Below are 18,679 nucleotides of genomic sequence, written 5' to 3' on the forward strand. Positions count from 1 at the left end.
TCCAAAAGCGTAGCCCTCACGTGCGCCTCCCTCCAGCCGCAGCCAGCGGTAATTGCCCACAGAGGGCTCAAGTGTTGAAAATGTGGGTTATTTATTAGTCATCTCTCCAGCCCTCCTTTGCAGTGCTCAGAGAGGCGCAACGGTACGTGTAACTGATACTTATTGGGCCAAAGTGTCTAATTTACAGCGAAAGCACAGCCCGGCTCAACAGGTATATCTACCTTCTGCATCTCAAAAGGTCGGCGCGACACAGACGCTGTCCGCGTACCTGGAGTCCCCTCCCATTCCCCCACGGTTTACAATTAGAGGGTGTGTTAGATGTTTTATAATCCGACAGGATATACAAGGGAAAGGGAGCACAGTGCATACAGATATAGGTGGATATAAGTGCGTGTCGGAAAACACACACAAAAACAGCAAACACACACAGACACACACCTACACATACACAGGCAAAGGGGTTAGGCCACTTGCTCAAGGGTTATTGCAGTAGGCAGACTGGAAGGGATGGAGCCTAATACTTTTCAAGGGGTGAGGGTTGAACCAAAAGTCAATTGACACCTTTGACAAGCGATGGTTGTGGGGTGTGTTTAACGACAGATTTGCTGTTTTTCCGATTCAAGCAGCTCTTGTGAATGACAGCGATAAGGAAGTGACGTATGTCTTCCCAACCACACACAGAAACACATATAGTTATAGCGATGAAAAACGTAAAAAAACCCAGATCATTTTACCAGCGTCACATCAAAATCAACCCCTTTAATTCTACTCAATCAAAGAGTGTCAAGCTGTAATCAGAGTCAAAAGATAAGAGCGATTTTAAGTTTAATCACAACCATTTGACCATGAAGCTTATATCATAACGGAACAACGCACTAATTTGGTCAGTTGGCCAAATCGAGTTCACCAAAAGCAAAACGACGGGGGAAAAAAGCTGAACATCAGAAATCCAATAGAAAATCATATCTGAACAGGTGTCCAGGCATGACAAGTTGAAAGAAAAAACGAAGGAATGTAATTGTATATTCTAATCCATTATTAACTAATAACTATTAAGAAGCTTGTCAGGAGTAATGAGCAGCTATTGCTAGCAAATTATGATTACACATGCTTGGTTAACAAGCAGTGACATGCACTTAACAAACGCGTTGGATCTCAACACTCCATTAACCTTGTTCGCCGCTCCGTTCTCAGGCTGCGTACCTAGACGTAGCCTCATAGACCACCAGCCAACGCGCTGCCTTCGTACAGGAGGATAAATAAACCCCAACCCATCTGACCAGGCGTCTTCGTATCTCTTCCTCTATTTTTCCCTCTGTGTGTCAGTTTGTTGGCGTTTCATAACCTCCACTCCCCTCTCCTCCAGAAAAACACACTTTCGGGTAACCTCACGCACGTAAACAAACACGCGTACGCGCACACAAACAGTCACTTTTTTTGGTAAGCTCACGTGCGCACCTAGACAAACACGCATACACACACACACACACACACACACACGCGCACACACACACACACACACGCGTACGCGCACACAAACAGTCACTTTTTTTGGTAAGCTCACGTGCGCACCTAGACAAACACGCATACCCACACACACACACACACACACACACACACACACACGCGTACGCGCACACAAACAGTCACTTTTTTTTTGGTAAGCTCACGTGCGCACCTAGACAAACACGCATACACACACACACACACACACACACGCGCGCACACACACAGACAGGCACTAATAAACACACAGAAGAGAACCCCCCCGGAACGACACACACACACCCCGGCACGCCCGGGGCGGCGTGCCGGGGATGCCTCTGAAGTCCTCCACGGCCGCACTCCCCCCCCCCCTGCACTCCCCCCTCACACCCCCCCCCCCCCCCCCCCCCCGCCCGCGCTCCCCCCGATCCAAAGGAAAAACTGAATGAATAATAAACGCACAAGTGAAAGAGACAGTTGGGGAGGGGAGGGGAGGGGAGGGGAGGGGAGGGGAGGGGAGGGGACAGGAAGAAGCTCTTTCAGATACCGAGAAAACCTTTCCTAGCAGCAATTTGTTTGGGGGGAGGGATGGAGAAAGCGAGTAAAGCGAACGGGGAATACTAGGAGCTGATTTGGCGAGGTGATGGAGGGTGGCGGGGGTCTTGTGCTTCGGAGAGGGCTAAACCTCGTAGCAGAACATGGAAGACGGTGGTTTTAAGACAAGAAGCCGCCGGAAGAGACCAACATGGCAGACTGGAGCAGGTAGTCGCAGTTGTTGGGCCGTAAGGGTCTGGTTACTAAAAGCAGAGAACATCACTGTGTTCACCTCAGCTTCCCTTTTACTGTCACGAGTAAAATGAGACGCTTTTATCCGAAGCGACTCAAGGGGGATCCAGGGGCGGTTTATTAATGTGCTGGTAGATGTTAGGTAGCAGTAGTACTTAGTTAGAGGTAGCTAGTTGTAGTTAGAGGCAGCTAGTTGTCGTTATTTGCTCTGGGTATCCGACAGGTAGACTGCGGACGTTCAGTCTTTCAGCTAGGTGTCTGACAATTGTACAAAGCCTCACATCCCTACTATACTTAGACTTTTACATTTGTAACATTAACCATTTTAAACCACAAAGCACGACGCAGCTGGGGTTCTGCCCCAGGATACGAAGACAAATCATCTCACCATTTTTTTTCGCAAATGATGAGACAATAAGGCGGCGATCTTCGGGTATGAAACATAATGACAAATAAATTACATCAAACACGTTTATATCTACACAATGTGTTTGATGTAATTTATTTGTTTTATATATATATATAAACATAACGTTCAGATCATGCTTCTATATAAAGGCTTCTGATATCGAGTTTGCAGATAAATGGATAGAAACCCATGAAAACAAGTTAGTGTTAGTGTGTGTTTGTTTGTGTTAGTGTGTGTGTTTTTATTAGTTAGTGTTGGTATGTGTGTTTGTAATAACACGTTGGCAGGGCTTACACGGCGGTGAGTCGAAATGTATCACATTAGCAGATAAAACGGTAATCCCTGTTAGTGTGGACAACTTGACGTCTCAATAAGAACGGTCCTCTTCAATAATGGAGGCTGGTTAAATTAATGAATAAGATGTAATTAGAACCGGGGCTTTTTCATTACGCTTTAAAAAAATAGGTTGATACTATTTCTGAGGAACACAGAGTGGACAAAAATAACATCAGTGCGTCTATAAAGACAGCTCCAAGGTAAGAGAGTTCATTTTTTTGCGGCCGGTAAAATGAGGACGTAGGAAATGGTAGCTTCTGAGAGACATGAGGAGTGTACCCTAAAGGGAGGTCTTACACACTCACACTCCCCTCTCCTTGTACCAGAGTGTCTCTTCTGGTTGTTAACGTGTCAGAAAGCCTTGGGAGAATACTCTGCAGTATGTTGCATTGAAACATGACTTTTTCCTAACCCTTGGATGTTGCATTGAAACGCTGTGTTCATGACTCTCTACTGCCATAGTATGTTGCATTGAAACACACCAGCTATGACTATGTCCTGCCCTAATATGTTGCATTGAAACACTGGGCCCTATTTTAACAGTCTGAAACGCAAGTGCACCAAACAAAAGTAGCTTTGTGGGCGGTTCTATGGCGATGTTGCTATTATACCGGCGGATAAATTACTCTTGCGCCCGGCGCAAATCTAAAAAGGGTTGCCCAGAAGTAGCCTAATTACCCGTAGGTTTGGTTTGGGCGTAACGTGCAATAAACCAATGAGAGTGCCGTCTCCATTCCCCTTTAAGAGCCATGAGCGCATTTGAATCTGACAAGTTGATATTTTGACAGCGCGTTTGCAGTCTCCGATGAGACTGATGCATGACCACATGAATTTCAAACCTCAAATGGCTCAGTTCATGGCCAAATAATATGGCCTAATTCACACATGGAATGGCGTTTTCTTCCACAACTTCAGAAAATACATTTTCGCAAAAAAACTTAAGACATATGATATGCGGTAACCGTGGTTCTGTCTAATGATATACGCAATACATTAACAAACATCGTTTCTTACCAGTATTGTATACATTATTGTTATCGACTTGGACTGTACTATGCGTTACGTGTTTAGTGTTCCTGTGTTTAAACAGATGAACACACGCTCGCCCGCATTCATTAATTATTTTACACATACACACACGCGCACCGCATTCATTCATTATTTTTCATCCGTGGTAAAACAATGTTTTCTCACGATCAAATACTCATCAATCCTAAAATGTATGGGCTTGTACACAATGTCTCTTTCAGATGCATTGATTTAAAAGTACAACTTATTACCACTGTATCAGCTGTTCTGTCCCAAATAATTGAACAGGAACGTGTGGCAAGGTAGATGAGAAAAGAGTGTATGCGCAAGGTGCACAAGCAACATTATGCATGCGCCATTAAATTAGCATCTGAACAACGCGCCACTGACTTTAAACCAGGTAATTTCCTGGTTTGTGGCGGAATTGTTTTCTGATACTGCAAAATAGCACCAGGGAACGTTTGCGCCAGAACACGCCTCCTCCTTTTTACAAACCACCCCTCGGGGCGCAAGATCATTCCCTAATTTAGCGACTCGTGCCTGTGGAGGGAAAAGACCGCTCCGTGCCAGTTGCAAACTAGCAACGACACATGCGTCGGTGTAGAAACTAAATTGCGCTGGATGCAAGATAGGGCCCACTGTGTTCATGAATCTATTCTACCCCAGTATATTGCATTGAAACACACCAGCTATGACCATGTCCTGCCCTAATATGTTGCATTGAAACACTGTGTTCATGAATCTATTCTACCACAGTATGTTGCATTGAATCGCACCGGTGATGTGTCGTTCCAAAACCCTGGGATCTTGCATTGGAACACTCTGTTTGCGACTCTTTCCTGCACCAGAATATGGTGCATAAGAACATATGGCCTTGAAAGAACACATGTTCTTTCCTTTGTTTCGTTTTGTCTTTGTTGTTGTTGTTTCCTTATGTTTTTAGTTTTGTAGTTTATGTTTTTTTGGGGGCGGGGTAAGGGGTGGGAGGGGCGGGGGGTAAACCAGCGCTGCAGTTGGTTTCTGTATTAGAAACATTTGGTCAATTAATCACAGCTAAGCAGAACTGAGGGATTATGCACTTGAGTGAATCTCATTTCAAGCTGCTGGTCCCCGTGAGTGTGTTTGTGTGTGTGTTGGTCGGTGGGTGGTCGGTTGTGTGTTTTTCAATATGAGTGGGTGGTTGTGTGTGTGTGTGTGTGTGTGTGTGTGTGTGTGTGTGTGTGTGTGTGTGTGTGTGTGTGTTTGTGTGTGTGTGTGTGTGTGTGTATCCATGCATTTGAGCATGCATGCATCCATATGCGATTGAGTATGCATGCATATGTTCCTGTGTTTGTGTACCCATGCGTGAAAGTGTGTGTGTGTGTGTGCGTGTGCTTATGCGTGTGTCTGAATGGCTGTGTGTGTGTGTGTGCGTGCGTGCGTGCGTGCGTGCGTGTGTGTGCGCGCGCGCGGCACAAGCTCAGGGACACAGACAGACGAGGAAGTCAGCGGTCTCTCTGTGTGAGAGGGAGACGCACAAGCAGGGCTCTGTTCGCCTCCGACGACGCGTTCCATTTGTTAATGCCCGACAAATAGTAAGGTTAGCCCCGGCTCCAATGCTATTCATATATACTCTGCCATCGACCCATGGAATATACTCCAAGTACTGTTGGCTCAGAGCATTTACCAAGCCCCCCCCCTGCCCCCGTCCAAGTCCCAGTACCAACCCCAACCAACAACCACACACTCTGTGTAGCACTTGTTTATTTGCTCATTAGAATGTAGCCGTTGTCACGGCGATGGAGCGATGCGCCACTTCCACCAGCCCTTAAAAGGACAGTGTTCGCTTCATCCCGGGGCAGCTGAGAGCTGCCGTTTGATTTGCAAACTGAACATTTTTATGGGTTTCCATTATGGGGGCGGCGGGCGCGTATCGATCGGCCGCTTTGTGCGGCCGCGTGGCGTGGCGTGGCGTGGAGCGAAGAGAACGGCGTTTTGTAGTGTGGGTCGCAGCGCCCCCGTGGACGGTGTCTCTGGAGTATTGGAGGTATATACATGGTATTCTGTTCCTTTATTTTCTTATGTACCTGATGGTCTGTTGTTATCTGTCCAGGAGGGGGTGGGTAGACAGGGATTGTGGAGAGCTACTGGGATTGATTCCCCAGTGGGATTCTACAACGGCCCTTATTGACGAAAAGACACAGGTTGAAAAGTCGTGGAGGCAGAAGAATGAGAAACGCTTCGCATGCCAATGATTTTTGTGTTTTGATGCCTCAAACTATTTTGTGAATGAAATGGATAAGTATGGATCAGCAGACGGACATAGCTAACAGAAAAAAACTTCATAGGGGTTTCCTATCGGTGGACAATTTTTGCGGATTAACCAATTGAAACAGCTAGTGGACAAGTAGCCTATGCTCTAGAAAAGTTTGGTTGAAGGTTAACTTTACCCTGAATCATAGACGTTTTAGAAAAAAGATTTCTAGAAGAGTTTAATTTTAATTTTAGATTTCATTGGCGGGGAATATTAAAGACAAGCTGCTTTAAGCAACAAAATGTTTAATAATTTATTCATCAAATAAGGCAATGTTTACTTTCCAGCTCATAAAAAATGGGCACTTCGTAGATTGACAGTTTTAGCACGAATATATATATTTATGCAGCCAACTCGTACAGAATATAAATACGAGATGATGTTAAGAAAAAAGTAGTACTGGTATCAGCCTCTCAACTAACGTGGCACGAATCCAAAATAAAGATGAAACGTAATATAACAGATTTTATCTTATCTTACAGGCACTTTTGACCACCAGTTAAATGCAGTAAACTGTGTTTGGACCCAGGAAAGAGTGATAGAGTAATGCATTCATGTAGCAATTCTCTAAGCAGCGGCCACTCAAAGCCCTTTACAATACTGCCTAACATTCACCAATTCCTACACACACATTCACACGCCGACGGCGGTGTAGACCATGCAAGGCGACCACCAGCCCGTAGGGAACACTTAGGGTTAGGTGTCTTTCTCAGGGACACCTCAACACTCAGCTAGGACGGGCCATGGATCGAACTCGCAACCTTCCAGTTAGCAGTCAACCCGCTCTACCTCCCTCACTCCCACTTGCCGCACATCCAGATTTTAACAAACGAATGGTCTGATACAGACATAAACAGTGGATCCCGAGATGACAAATTCAAACGCCACAATAACCCAAGTGGGTCGTGGAGGTCAAGCACAATTCTCGAATTTCAAGGGATTACAGAGAAAATAATAAAAACATAAAAACATCGTACAGACGCGGCACAGAGAATCATCCTCTTAACAACACAGACCAACATCATGTCAACAAACAAACAAAGAATAAATACATTCACGCGTTTGATGGACGATAGTTGGCCTTTTTTTCAAACGATGGGGGGCTCCAGCCAATAGGAGCCCACTAAGCACAACGACTCACCGATGCTTACTGAGAAACGTGCACCTCTTCCAGCCTCGATACTATGGCCCGTCACCTGGAGAAGGAGGTGCAAGGAGGAGCCTGAGGAGAGGAGATGAAGGAGCGAGGAGGAGCAGGACGACCAGACACAATGAGGAGTCGCATGAGGAGAAGGCGGGGGGGGAGGGGGATTCACGAGGAGGAGAAGAGGAGGAGGAGTTGCGTTGAGGATCAGCGTGAGGAGGAGCCGAGGAGTCGATGGTGCAATGAGGAGGAGGAGGAGGAGGAGGATGAGGAGGAGGAGGAGGAGGAGTCGATGGTGCAATGAGGAGGAGGAGGAGGAGGAGGAGGAGGAGTCGATGGTGCAATGAGGAGCAGCAGGAGGAGGAGGAGGAGGAGGAGGAGTCGATGGTGCAATGAGGAGCAGCAGGAGGAGGAGGAGGAGGAGGAGGAGGAGGAGGAGTCGATGGTGCAATGAGGAGCAGCAGGAGGAGGAGGTGGAGGAGGAGGAGGTGGAGGAGGAGGCTCCTGGCGGCTGGGCGGTCACCTTGAACGCTCCTCTAACTCACAGCGATCAGTCAGGCTCCGCTGCGCTCCTTCCCCGACCTTCCTCCGGGCTCCACGCCGAGGGGTGAAAGGTTACCCAACAAGACACCGCTATCCCCCCCCCCCCCCCCCCCCCCCCCCTCCCCCCTGCTCCCTTTAGAAAAGCAGAGCTAACCTTGATCACAGTGTCTTTGAGTAATGGAGGAATAACAATTATGTCTGGAGGCTGGTTCCTTCTCCCTTCGCCCCATTGTTTGTTTTGGTTTCTCTCGCTGTTCTCTGGTTTATTATTTTCAAGCTCCATTCTGGGAAGGAGGACTCTCAGGATCAATGCCATATGATTGGCTCGGCTATGTTCGTCGTCTCTGAATAAGGCCGCCACGGTTGTATTTGCGCTCAGGTGACAAACTGAAAACCATGTCCAATTTATGTACCCCGTGAATTGAATTACCTTCGTTTTTTTGGCGTTGTCTTCCCAGTCGGAGAGCTCCAAGAAATGCTTGCCTGTGTGTGCCCTAAATAATGTTTACTTTGGGAATTAATTAAGTCGGGCAACCTGTTTTGGTTTACAACTCACTGAGATGTTAATGCATTCCGATGTCGTCCAATGTATTTATGATTTTACTGGCAGCTTGCACTCATCCAACTTTAAATTGTCCCATACTTTTCCAATGTTTTCAACGTGATTAGTTGCACTGCATCCATCTTCATTATTTACGGTGGTTAAAATACATTTTATACTTTTTATTTATAAGCAAAGATATGAAGTGAAGAGGCACTTAAAAAACAAATGTCAAGTTGCATCTTGTAGGAAGGCAATTCTACTTGAAATAAATCGACTCAAAGTGATGCTAAGCTCCCAATAAACGACGTTTGCTCAAAATAATGTCAACTTGTATCAGTCTGTCGCACAGCTAGGTACGGGTTCAAAGTTAGCGCGTTGGCTAAAACCGATAATTTAACCACACACACACACACACACACACACACACACACACACACACACACACACACACACACACACACACACACACACACACACACACACACACACACACACAGAGGCGGATACAACGCCATCCACTTGTAAGCTATGCATGCATCGTTCAGCAGTGACAGCCCATTAACTCTGCCTGCGTGCACTCTTGTGCTTCCATGCAAATGAGTAACAGCCAAGCAGAGGGGGTGATTGCGTGTGTGCGTGCGCATCCCTCACACATGTGCACGTTGGCCTCATCAAGCTAAACTGCCAACCCCTCTTCCTCCCTTGCCTTTCTGTGCGCCTAGCTTGGGGTAGCGCCTCAGGATATCCCCTCTCCTTCCTACACGGATCACACTGTCCGCATAACAAGACGGCTTTCCCTTCCTACAGACCCCCTGCAAAGCCCTTCTCAATGCCACTGTGTGTTAATAATAACATTAATTACATTATGACAGTAATGCATATCACCAAAACCATGTTACATTTTCAAACACACTGTCTTGAGACGGACCGTTAGATCTGGGGAAACTAGTGTGTTCAATGTTGAGATATAGCCCACGATTACATCTGGTGGATTTTATTTGCACAATGTTGAGATATGACCGCTATTGCGTCCCGTGAATTGACTATGTACTTTGGCGAATGCACTACCTCTGATGTAACCGTTATACATGACCATCATCCTACTAGCGTTCTGCTCTGGCTCCTATAGCTACTTGGCACCCTGTCCAGTCGTGTTTTTTTCCTTTTTAATGAACAAGGCTGTGCAGCCTTTTTTTTTAAGCTACTCCTATTCTCAGCCTCACTTGTATAGAAGTGCAGGCTTGATGTAAAATAACCCCTTCAGAATGATCCCTGGTAGGGATACAATCAAAACCAACACGTAGATGTTCTTTCATTGTTTCCTTTGCTTGTTCTCTACGTCGTTCATGTGGTTGTTTTTATTTGTCAGTTATCCAAGTTAATGAGAGCCTGGCAGTCGGGGCCCCTGGTTCATTTAGCAGGCAATACACCCACGTAATCACACGTTACTTTAGATAAAACATCAAACTGAACGAAATTATCATAATGAGGTCGGTGGAATCAATGCACAAATGGAGGAGAAAAAAAAGTCCCCTGCAAACCTTTCTACTTGTTCGCGCCGGATGTTGGTGGAAACAGCGTTATGGAGAGTTCATAAAGATTAGGAGATTACGCTCCGAGACAATTAATTACTTAATCGTGATATTCAAAAGCTCAAATATAAGATGGGTTGTTGATGTCTTCCCAAGGATTTACAATAAGAGTAATATTGTAGCATTATGTTGGTTACGTTGGTATTTTCTGGGTTCAATACCCATATCCACAGCCTACCTGTAGGCATCCTTCAGCAAGATGCCTGAGACGCGTGTAATGAACACACTGGTAGGTAGGTAACGGGATGCATGTCAACGTGACTGTAAGTGTCTCTGGTTGATCTCGTCCGTCTGCTGAAATGAAGCAGGGATCTAGTTGATCGCTGTCAGAGAAAGGCCGGCGGGGTGACTTACTTTGTCCTTTAACTGGCTGGGGGGGTCGATAGTTGGCCTGAGTGCTGCTGCTCAGCTGTAACCCGAGACGTCTGCTGATATTTCAGCGCACACAGAGAACCACAAAGCTATGGGATCATCCATAATCATAGCCAGACAGGCTCCCTGCCGCATCGCATTTGGGATGTTATTTATTAAGGATAGCTAGTAGTGCTTCAATCACCTCTCACACACAGTCAGAGAAACACACGCACACACTGGCAGGCAGACAGACAGGCAGACAGACAGGTGGGCGGCCGCATCAGATAGAGCAGACAGGCTGATAGAAGATCAAAACAAACACAAATACAATTCAACGTGCCGTGGTATAACTCTGAGCCACAGAATGCCACTCTGGCAAGGACGCGCCAAGGGCATCCTGCACTCAGACGCCTCTCTCCAATAACTCAATAAGCAGCATCTCCTGCATGCCAACCCAGGAGATCCAGCCGGCCCGACCAGGCGGACCAGGTCATCTCATAGTCCCCCCCCATCCCCCCCACCCCCCCCACCCCCCACCCCAACAGAGCTCCACATAATGGATTCCTCCGTCAGAGGGTGTCAAGTCATACGAATTTCCCGGAATCCTTCTGGTGGAATGATGACATTCTGAGCCATTGCTTTGGGAAGCGTGGGGACTGCGGCATATCCCCTGGTAAACAAAAAGAGGGACTGATTCGGTCGTGGGTCGTGGGGGGGGGGGGGGGGGGGGACGTCTAAGGTTTCGCTGTCGGCGCGGTGGAAACATGACTAAAGCAGAGCCTGGATCAACATGAGGTGGACGTTGATTAGTAGTTACTAGTCATACGGTGTTTCATCATGTTAACGCTGGAGTAATGTGTGTGTTTTGCCCTACATCGTCATGTCTCTCAAGGTGGATCGGGGGGGACCGTTGTTTCATTAGTCTTGCTAAGATCTAGCTAGTTTTATAATAGATAGCCCACGCTAAAAATAGACACGTCTTTATCTTTTGGGCAAATTCATCATCATGTTGCGATGACGTGTCTCTAGGTAAATGGCTAAAGCAAGTGGGGAACGTGGTTCTCATTTGTCTTAATTAAAACCGTGATATCTTAAAAACAGCCCTTTCTTCGACCATTAGCCAAATAAAGAACAGTGAGACTTTCAGTCCACATCAAGTTAACCCGCCGCATTGTGATAGAGCTACAGAGGCTCCCCACACTGGGCATAATATCCATGGGCCCAATTAGAATAATACAGCGCTCTGTGCTGAAGCTAATCAGACTCCGTCCGGGCCCGTGTCCCACGCGCCCACACTAACATCCATGAACGCTAATAGGCCCCGAAGATCACTTCCAATCTATTCTACAAAAGTCTCCGGTGGTTGAAAGGAGTTTGCTCAAAAGGCATCACACACATCTCCATTGAGAACAAAGTCACAGATCATTCAGTGAGGGAGATATCTTTGGGGGAGGAAAGGTGGGGAGGGAATGGGGGAGGGAGGCCTTTGAGTGAGTCCCCCCACCCACCCACCCACCACCGCCCCCTCACCCCACCATTATGCCTAGCAGGGAACTTAAGATGAAACATGGAAGTGACACAGAAACAGTCACCGCTAACGTGACGATTTTCCCCGAGACATTGTTCAGAGAAGCGAGTTGGCGGTTGGAGGTAAAGTGTTAAATTAATGTAAGCCGTGTCAGGTGCCATTCGTCTCCGCGTACAGAACATGCAAGACGTAAAACACCCCTGCCTGCTCCTTTTACAGTATGATATGAATCATTCGTAAGAAAGCTGTTTCGGAGAAAAGCTGCTAGGCCACTGTTGTGTAAATGTAAATGGTCGTACACTGTTTTTGTTGTTCAAATTCTCTGGACCCCACACATTATGGATATCATAAATATAAATATCTAAACGCATTGGAATGAGATCGTGGAGAATGCTAGTCCCATGTTAAAATCCGTTACATTAATAATGTCACCGTAGGCAAAGGTTGCATATGTAAGGAGCATTTAGAGTTCAAATGCGGTCAACACAGAGAGAGGCGAGAGATTAAACCAGCAATTTCCAAGCTTTTAATGTATCGATGAATAAAATATGTTCACCAAAATATTTGACTGTAAAATACAGCCGAAAAAAATCAATCACAACAGCAGCACCCAAGTTTGGTTGCTTTGTTGTTGTTTATCTTCCTTTTGCCGGTCGGCACAACGGAGGGTGTTTTCCTTTTCGGAAGGAGACTCCAGAACAAGACTTGGCTCGACATGTTGCTCTCCCACAGAGAGGAAACAAGTCTCCTTGCTTTCAATGCAAGGGTCCTTAATCTGCATGCAAAGTCTACTTCACTCCCTGCCTTGCTCCCTCTCTATCTCGCTCAACAGCTCTCTCAGTCTGTTTGCTTCTCTTGCTTTGTTGATCGCTCCTTCAGCCTGTTTCTTACTTCCTCTCCTTCTCCCTCTCTCTATCTCCACGTCTCCTGCTCTCTTCCTCACTCTCCTTTTATCCATCACTTTGCTCTCGGTCTCTCCCTTTCTCCTCCCCCTTTCTCTCATTCGCTCCAATTCTGTTTTGCCTCGTCCTCTGTCTTTATATGTCTCAGCTCTCTCTCTCCTTCACGCTATCTCTGTCTCTCTCCTTCTCCCTCTCTCCATCTCTCTCCTTCTCTCAATCTCCCCTTCTCTCTATCTACATCTCTCTCCTCCATCTCTCATCTCTCTCTTTCTCCCAATCACTTCTTCTCTGTCTCTCTCCTACTCCCTCTCTCCATCTCTCTCCTTCTCTCAATCTCTCCTCTCTATATACATCTTTCTCCTTCTCCTTCTCTCATCTCTCTCCTTCTCCCAATCACTTCTTCTCTCGCTCATCTCCCTCCTTCTCCCTCTTTCTCCTTCTTGCCTTATCGCAACTTTGCCTCTCTGTCACTCTCAATCTCTCCTTTGCCTCTCTCCCTCTCTCCCCCCCCCTCTGCCTCTCTCCTCCATCCTCGCCCTCTTCACTCACTCTCTTGCTCCCTCTCCCTCTGTCCATCTCTCTCCAACAAAGTCTTCCTGTGGTGCTATCTTTCTCATTATGTCTCCTCACGCTGCAATGCTACACTTCGAACATGTGTAGCATTATAATTGAAAACACTTTACCAGGCTTCTATCTGGCCCTAGCCTGGGATTGCCTCACCACGTTCTATAACTCAAAATGGGGTGCGATGCTGGGTCTGGCATCTGGAGCTAGGTGAGGCTACCAAAATGGATATTGAGAAAAAAAAAGCGATGTAGACGATGTATTGGTTTAAGGAATCTATACAGATCTAGTTTATGTTGATTTTTCTGCAGAGTATATCAATGATCTTATTTTCATCATGAATTGATTTGATATAGTCCGACTGTGTGTCACATGTTGTGCTGTGTTTCCTCGGGTTTCTCTTATTCATTATTTAACTGCCATATTAAACTTTATTCAAACGGTTCTCACAGCTCGCAATCCATCCATTACCCCAGACATTCTTTAATGTAACCAATGCTATCAGGCCAAAGTTTGGCCTACTTATTAATACATGATAATAATAATCACAGCTATGCTAAGAGCAATTCTGCCAATCAAACAACAACAACAATACTTTCACTATCGCTCCTAGCAATTAAACCGAAAGCTTGAAGCTCTCTTCTTCATTTCAAAATGAAAGCCATATAACGTAATCAGCCTCTTTTGTGAACATAGCCATATTGTAATTAATATTTCATACTGTGAAATATTTAATATCATCCTTCGCCCCCCCACACACTCCTGTAGCAATTTAGCGAGGACAGCTTCCAACACCCTCCTGAAGATTGGTCTTGTGTGCGGTGTCTCGGTGGTTAGGGGGGGGAAGAACTTTGCCCGGTTCTGCGAAAAGGCTAGCCCCCCCTCCCTCTAGCCTTGTGCGGTTCATATCCTGTACTAATCTCCGCGCGACAGCAGCAGGATTAGAGAATCAGGGGGAGTATTACTAGCTAATCCCGCCCCGGCTCCTGGTTGGCAGAGATCAGGCGTGCCAGCGCCTGTTACTAAATATGGTCTCCCACGCCGACGACGGCGGCATCGCTCCACGGTAGGGTGGGCGGGTGAAGGCAGGTTAAGCGCTTAAACCCCTTCTTCCTTCCCTCCCCCCCTCACTCTCCTTCCTCGGGCAGCCAGGCACCTTTTGCAGGGGAGGTCATCGAGCAACACACACACACACACACACACACACACGTACACGCACACACACAAAGACACACACTGAGCATAGAGAGCAAAGGGCGACTGCAGTTTAGCCGGAGCGTCATAGTGCCGACCTTTTCGATTTCTGCCTTGGTTGACCCGAGCACGGATAAATTTCGAGCATAAGTGCTTTGCTCACATGGGCTATAAACCCTTAATAGCATCTAATCAATGTTAAAGTTTATGAGGTCAATTGCGGCTGCGGCGCTGTTGTACGACTGTGTTGGAGGAAAAGGGGCAGGGCATCACTTCTGGTAATCTGACAACACGTATTCCTGGAAAGCAGAAGTGTCGGCCGGCCACACAGCACACACGCCAGCCCTGAAAGAGCAACCGAAACCCGTTGGACATGGCTGGGACGGCACTGGACACGGCAAAACGCTGAAGACTCCTAAGACACCAGGCTTTAAGAAATAAAAGCCCTCCGCAGATATCGTTGACTTTCAAGCAAACATCTGTAGACTGTCACTCGATGGTGTGAGCAGCCGTTCACCAACCGCCCGATCAATTTCGCCTATACCCAGAAGCCCTAGCAGCACCGTGATTCAACACCGATTCAAGGCAGAGTTTTACCTGAGCAGCGAGAGGCCCTTCTGGGTTAATGTGCTGAAGTTCAAATGGACCTATTCTCTTTTAAGCCGACGCCGCGTGGCCGACTCATCCTATCGCCTGGACTGCAGCTTTAAAGCCTCAGGATTGTGATGCTCTACTATAGAAGAACAGACGCACGAGGAAGGGCCCACTATATAGCAGCTGTGGGTCAGGCCCGTTCAAGGAATCTAAAAAGAAATCAATAAACTACGATTGGTTGGTTTCTGTTTCAGTTATTTATGTCCTGTTTCTTATGAATGAGAAAAAGCGATCAATTTACTCCTCCGATGTCCTCTGCGAAGGTCACTCTCACATTTATTCCTTTTTCATTTCATTTTATCTCTCCGGAAGCAATCTTTTTCATATTTATTTTTAATATCCCATACACGTGGATGAGTGAATAGACAATCATAGCATGTGGACAATCCAGCTGCACAGCCTTTCAATAGAATGAAGCAACACATTTGAATAACTCTTGTTCTCCTTTCGATCAAGTCTTCGTGGTTGATTTAATGATTTGCTTAGATTCATTATTTCTTCCTTCATTAACAGGATCACAATTGAGAATAGCACATGCTGAATCAAGCTCTTGGAAGTTAACAATCCATCAAATGTGTAGCGAGACTTCTGCTCTCAAAACAGAACCGAGTACGTCCTGTTGTTTAAAGTGATGGATTGCTTCTATCGGTAAAACGTGTCTTCAGGCTGTACTCAGAGGTTAAATATGGAGGCTTTAGAATGTGCCACTATATCATTCCTACATAATTATATCACTTAACAACCCCGGCATTTGAATACAAAATACAAAATTGTTTCCCCCGAAGCCATGTCTACAAAACCACAATTTCCACAGATGGAAATTACATCTCAATTAGAGAATTGTTCCCTATTCACCCAGACACCCTATCAGTCACTTCGCAAACCACGCCAGGGGAGGTGGCGGGCGAGGTAACGCATTCGGAAACCAATGTGCTAATAGAGCCGCGCTACATGCTACGGCAGCCAGCTCGACACTCCTAATCTCTTACCTCACTGAGCTGCGGCTGGCGGGCTGATATTCACATGCCAGGCCAGGTCTTGAAGCAAAGGGGCTCCGCAGTGGCTTCCCCGACAACCCCCCGATCCCCCCCAATACTCCACTGCCGATACCAGATATGATAAACAAACACATGTGGACAGCAAAGCTAGCATGCCGCACGGAGACCCACAATGCTGATCTTGGCACTTCAAGCGGAGTTGAAGCGCTAATACCTCCCTAATCCCTCTATCAACTTAGGGATACAAATCACATAAGGGGATTGGATACTTATAAATGATTTCCAACGCAGCTTCATGCCACGGACAGTTAGGCAGTACATATCTGTCGGGCTAGCTGTTTCTGCTACGCCAGGTTTCCCACAATAACAGGCTTTGCCCCAGGGGTAGGGGGGCAAAGGTGTGTGGTGGCAGGAAACCCACTGGGTTTAGCTCCATGAGACTTGACAGAACAACAAACTTGTTGAGAGTAACAAACTGGCCACTTTCTGTCACTGATGGGAAGCCTGCTTCTTGCCAAATTCTCTGTTTACCGGCATTTTAATATCGGCCTTGGCATATTTATAACTGAACCCTGTTAATTTAAACAGTGTGGGTAAACCAACCAGAGTGTTACAGGATTAAAATGATAAATAATAAAAAGAGAGGATGCGTTTAGTATTTTGTGCTTGAATATAGTCGCTTCTCTTCTTGCTATTTCCCTTCACCTCCAACAAATGATATTGGTACATTATGGAACACAAAATAGATATTACCAGGACGGGAAGGCCAGCATATTTGAAGTTTTGTTGAACTACAAAGCAGTTGTAGTTTTGTCCGCCGGGGGCTATGGAAGTCGTTCTCCATACAGAAACAAACAAAACAACCTAATAGCACAGGATTGATGGCGCGGCTGTAGAATCCGATACCTCCATGCCTTTGTAATGTAACCCGGCACACTCCAACACCATTATGGATCGTTAGAGGACCTCCCCTCAACCACCCTGCACCAAATCATCTCGGGCAGCCCATCATATGCAGCCTAGTCTCTCTATCAGCTCCCAGTTAGGTTCCCCCAGACAGCCGTGACGGTCTAGACTCCTCTCATCCTTCCTGTCTCTGCTTGGTCCCCTCACCCCAGGGGGAGCATGGCACGCTCCAGAAGGCCTCACCTCCCCCCCCCCCCCCCGCCCCCCCCTGGCCCGGAGGAGATAAGGCCTGGTCCCGGACAATGTGTTCGTCCACTTGGAACGAGGAGATGCCCCGTCGCCGGGGGTCCGGAGGGGATCGAGCCGGCCGGCCGTCCCAGTTACCTTGAAGACGTGCCACGACCCACATAGGTCCTGGGAGCACCACGCCGCCACCGGAATGATCATCCATCTCTGTCTCGCCTCTGAACCACACGCCACACACACAAGAGATGGTCCATATAGGATGCTGCTATGTGATGGTAATGTGTATGTATATATACACACACACACAAACAGTATGCTGTATATGTATTGAGTTGATATGCAAGTTCAAATATTATCATTTTTACTATATACGATCATACTACTTATATATACTATCCCATACATCCTTTTGTCCGATACTGAAGAAGCGCTTGTTATCTCTTGTTCTCAACTTCTGATATGTCATCTGTAATCCTAACTAACACCTGAACCAGTACTCACAGAGAGCTGAGAAAATGAGGTGATGCTGCAATTTTCACCTGTCCAGTTCTCGGTCATACAAGAGACTCAATGCCGTTTTAGCCCACTTTCATTTTCTACACGCTGTATGATTCAGGAGCTCAGGTGGCAATGAGGGAAGGTTGAGCTCTTTTCTCTTTTACTTTCCGTTTTATTTCCTGTGAACAATACATGGGAGACAATTCCAAAGTGTCAAGGGCTGTCAGGCCCAAGCAGCTCACTAAAAACCAGTGATGGATTGAGGAACCTGAGATCTGGGTCTGTATATGAGACTGAATCAGCCCATCCTGTTATCGCAGTGTTTACATTGAGTTTTCCTTTGGGTGCTTCAATTAGTCAAGCTAACTGGAGCAGCATAAGAGGAACAGCTACTCATGTGGATGGTAAGAGCATGCCTGTGCATTTGTATATATGTGTGTGTGTGTGTGTGTGTGTGTGTGTGTGTGTGTGTGTGTGTGTGTGTGTGTGTGTGTGTGTGTGTGTGTGTGTGTGTTTGGTGTGTGTGTGGTGTGTGTGTGTGTGTGTGTGTGTGTGTGTGTGTGTGTGTGTGTACCAATTTCTGATGGCCTGGCATTCTATTCATTGAATTCAGGTTGTCTCCTCTCCCTCTGCTCTCTCCCTCAGTCTCTAGTGAGACTGGAGGAATGGGTAAA

The 18,679-nt window shown here is 46.6% G+C and overlaps 1 protein-coding gene across 1 annotated transcript in view; it reads right to left on the reverse strand.

Moving 5' to 3' along the window:
* Positions 1–16,536, reverse strand: part of LOC115537458 (cadherin-18) — a gene marked incomplete in the record, with an annotated part of 98,702 nt that extends 82,166 nt beyond the window's left edge. The window contains 1 exon segment of the mRNA XM_030349410.1: positions 16,347–16,536.
* Positions 16,537–18,679: the final 2,143 nt, after the last annotated feature.

The sequence above is a fragment of the Gadus morhua genome, chromosome 23 (assembly GCF_902167405.1).
Source record: "Gadus morhua chromosome 23, gadMor3.0, whole genome shotgun sequence".
Lineage (NCBI taxonomy): Eukaryota > Metazoa > Chordata > Actinopteri > Gadiformes > Gadidae > Gadus > Gadus morhua.